Here is a 4,607-nt window from a genome sequence, read left to right on the forward strand (position 1 = left end):
GTGACTGATGAATATTTAATGCCATTAAGATATGGTTGACGAGACGTTTCGTCTATTTTTGTCGTTTCTGAAGCGAAGTATCGAGATCATGATCAGGGGCTCATATCGTTTCTCATCGTTTACACTCCGAAAAATGAGGGGACTATCTGTATGCAGTTGAAACAGAGCTCGCCTATTGCATGACAGACCGGGGGTGAAACATAATGGGTTGAAGATCGACCCTGGATTCCATCAAACCTAGGTACGAGGTTAGAACATGTACCTTCAAAGATTACCGAGTCCGTGACCCCGAAACTGACTCCGATTCCGAATTAGCTCGAGAGAACATCATCGAACCAAAATGACGGAAGGCCGAAATATCCGTAACCGACCGCGCATCACGGCGGGAATCTCGCCACATATCAATGAAATCACTTAATTAGCAAATCATGAGATTTTTTACCTTATGTAGAGTTGCACCTAAAGTAGGACTCCCCTACTATATAAATGGAGTCTGATTATTTATAAAAGGCAGGGTAACACGTATCCTAAAAGTATTATAATATTATTTTCTTTCCGCAAGCTACTGTTCTTCTGTATTTGACATTATTTGGATCATATTCAGTTCGAGTGAGGTCTATTTCTCAAGGCTATAACTGTTCAAATCACACGGTTTGAATTTACTTTATTATTATTTGCTTTACCTATAGTTCAATCTATCGCTTTGTGTCAAATTAATCCACGTATCCTTAAAACCACTTATAAATTCAATTATTATCCGATTTTGACGGTAAACAGATACAAAGCTTAATTTTTTGAAAAAAGAAAAAACTTACTCGCATTAGTTGGTTTCAAATGAATGATGCAAGGCATTTGACTACCATATAGACTTTTATCACTTAATCATATTTAAAAGATATTTTATTTTAATTTGGGACTCTTTAGGGCTAAATTGTTTGGTTTGATATGAATATTGATTGCGAATAAGTATTATTTCGCCTTTTGAACTGGTGGGAGCAACAGGAAAAACATGTCAGTGATCAAATGACTAATATTATGGCGATTCTTGAAATTGTTTTGTAGATTGAACAAAAAAACTTTTATTGGACTCAGTATCATGGAAATCTGAAGGTTTTCACAGATACCCTTCAATTCCCAATTGCTCTTTGTAAATTGTTAATTAAAAAGAAATGTATATTTTTAGCCGCTATAAAAAATAATAGCCGACAAAATGTATATTTTTTGTATATATGTATATTATATACAAAAATATACATATTTTGGCTAGCGAGAACGTTATTATACTAGGAAAACATACAAGACTCAAGAGGTTTGATACTTATACACATGTTACATTTAGGCAGGCTAAAGAAGCACTTATAGTAAAACGCCAAAACCTAGTATAGCTATCCCGTTCAGGAAATATTTATTGGCTGCGAAGACTTGGTATATGTACAAAAGTGGAGATTTTATAAAATTCCTATAATTCAACAAATCCATACAAATTGGAATTTACAGATTGTTTAACAAAGTCAAAGTCATTCACAAACAAAAATGCAGTATTAATGTCACAATTACCCAAGCCAAATAAGCTCCTTCTTACCAAATAAATCACTTAAAAAAATTTAAGGGTATGGTTTGTAGTATCCCTTTGATCTGTTGTTCCTTAGAGCACAACAACCAACAGAATAAATGACGATGATAAAAACGAAGATACAAAAGTTGATGAGTGCAAATTTGTTCCAATTTTTCTGGATTGATTCAAGGAATGATGATTTGCATGATTGGCAATTGAAACAGAGCTCATTTTGAACATTGCTCCAAGTTTTGCAGTCACTGTCTGGCACGGCTGGTCCTGCTTTTGGCATTGTCCAATGGGTTGCATTTTGAAATTCAAAGCCGCAGTAAGTTGGCGGTTTACAACAACTCGACTGCACCATAAAAAATAAATTATTAGCATTTGTAATATATTAATATATTCTCTCAATACACTTTTAGTTGTTCACTTTTGACTTTACACATATCTTAAACTTAAAATATATATATATATATATATATATATATATATATATATATATATATTATAATTTTACCCATAATAATGATAGTATTTTCAAAAGTCTTGGAAAATAATTTGAAGAATGAGTAGTTAATAATAAAGGTAAAACATGAAGAAAAAAAAGATTGTGGTATAACAAGTAAAAATGAACTGTGAGGGAGTATTGACAACTAAAAGCTTTTGGCCCTTGGGGCTCAAAGTGTATTTAAATCCAATGTATTGCATACTTTATAGGAAGAAGAAAAGCTGAAGGTGACTTAATATATTTGAGCAAGCGTTATTTCATCTAAAAAGAAATTAATACATATAACCATTCCAAATAGAAGCTCAATGTGAATCATGCATGCAGTGGCGAAGCCATATGTATTGAAAGGGTCTCAATTTGTATCCTTACGTCGAAAAATTACACTGTATAGCTAGTTAAATTTATTTATTTATATATATGTATATTATATATTGACATTCCCTAACTTCTTCGTGAATTTACTTTTTATATTTTGACTCACATTAGTAAAAATCCTACTCCGCTACTGCATACATGACGCAACATTGTATTAAACGAGTCCAGAGAAAAAGTGTACCAAAGCATAAACCAAGATATAGAAGAAACCCGCATGTAAAAATCCAAAAGAAGAACTTACAAAGAAAACTAATGAAAGGGTAAAGACGAAAAAAAAAAATGAAACCTGAGTAACGGAGAGGCTATATTTGTAAAAATCTGCAGATTTGCCACGAGGAATCATTTGACAATATTTGAAAGTAGCCATACAACTCTTAATATCACCCCAATGTTTATCATTAACAACATACTTCTCCAACCAATGTTGCCAATCTCCAAACTTGGCGTCGTCATCTCCTTTTCCAGATAAAGCCTTGCCCACGCTCTTATTTGTCACCAAAATAGTGAAAACCGAGAAACAAATCATCCCAACAATAAACAAAAACAGAAAAAACAAATATATCCATAGGAAAAACGAGGCTCTACAGCAAGATCCCACTAATCCCATTAAAGAAAACACCAGAAGTGACGCCCCAAATATTAAAAAAGGCATGTAAATTGCTTTTTGGCAAAGGCTTTTACTTTCTTCTGTTTTAGACCAAATGCCAATTGCTATAGCCATTATAGCAAGCACAAAGGTTAACAAGTTAACAAATGAGATTAAGAAATTGCTTACACGAACCATTTTTTCTTTTTTTTTTTTTTTGGATAGGAAAAAAACTTGATGAATAATTATATGAAAGATCAGATCCCTAAGGGTTGAAAAAGAACCAACCCCTGAAATCTGATCAGGGTATGTTCTTTCTTTGTATAGTATTTATTTCTTCTTGTTTTTTCCCTTTTTTTATTTTTTTGGGTAGCTAATGAAGGATGTTGAGAATGGGTGGTGAGAATATGGAATAATGCGCAGAAAAAGGTGGAAAATAAAGGAAGTCTGTCTGGTGGAGGTGTTCTTAATTAATTTCTGTTTTCATTTAATATAAAGCAGGCGACAGTTAATATAAAAGCGTGTGCATTGCGATGCTCTAATTTCAGTTACTTCTTATGTTCCATGATTTTTACACTAATATATAACGTAATACACGTGTGGTTTATGAATTTGATATATTTACTCGTACAAGGAACTGCCACGTCACATAGTTTGTTTTAAAGAAGATTGAGGGGATCGGTCTCGAAAGAGTCTTGGATCAACTTGAATTGGCAAGATTAAAGAACAAAAAGATCGCTTGACCGAACAGATTAGTCCTCTCAACAAAAAGAATACCCTTGTGCTGAACCATATACTGTCATCTAAGTGGACTAAAATAAATCTTATTCTCGTAACAAGGCAAGATGATAGACCCCTGCTTGACTGCTTCCCTATATTGAGGGCAATGAGTTTGGGAAAAAAGATTGTGTTGTTTTTAGCAGTATAAGAAAGCAAAATAGATGTTTTCAGAAAAAATAAAAGGTTTTGTTTTTATCTCCAACCGGCTTTGCGAGGATCAGATGGTTCTTTGACTGAATTGATTACAACAATCAACAGGCTTCGTCAATTATCATTTGGAACTTTGTGGGACTGTGTTTGTGTTCAATTAGATGTAATCCTAATCTTGGTGCTTGGATATTGTTCAATGTCACATAATTATTGAACGTGCATTCTTAAGATCTGATCGAAGTCATAATTACAATATATTTTGTCACAGTTTATTCAATGTTTTTATGATGGCAAATTTAATGACCCCGTAGTCACTTAAACTTGCATCAATTTTTTATCTAGGTAAACAAAGGTCTAAGATTTGTTTACTTATTTACCCAACATTTCTTACGTGTTTTGTCAATGTGGGATACACCTGGGGTGTCACATATACCTTCCTCCCCCAAGGGACTTAGCGTCCTTGCCGAGTTTGCCCCACCATCGTTCAAGATTGCATGCGGAGTGACTCTGATACCATATGTAATAACATAGCCCACTAGTAATACTGTCCGCTTTGGGCCTAGGCCCGTATGATTTTAAAACGCATCACTAGAGTCTAACGCTTATTTATTTATATACCCAGCATCTCTTTCGTGTTTTGTCGATATGAAATT

General features: G+C 33.7%; 1 long non-coding RNA gene across 1 annotated transcript; it reads right to left on the reverse strand.

The window, feature by feature from the left end:
• Nucleotides 1–1,449: 1,449 nt before the first annotated feature.
• LOC104103962 (uncharacterized) lies at nucleotides 1,450–3,363 on the reverse strand. The gene is made up of 2 exons (XR_011408887.1): nucleotides 2,725–3,363; nucleotides 1,450–1,910 (listed from the first exon to the last, which is right to left on the reverse strand). It is a non-coding gene; the product is annotated as an uncharacterized lncRNA (long non-coding RNA).
• Between the last annotated feature and the right edge of the window lie 1,244 nt (nucleotides 3,364–4,607).

Source organism: Nicotiana tomentosiformis, chromosome 6 (assembly GCF_000390325.3).
Source record: "Nicotiana tomentosiformis chromosome 6, ASM39032v3, whole genome shotgun sequence".
Lineage (NCBI taxonomy): Eukaryota > Viridiplantae > Streptophyta > Magnoliopsida > Solanales > Solanaceae > Nicotiana > Nicotiana tomentosiformis.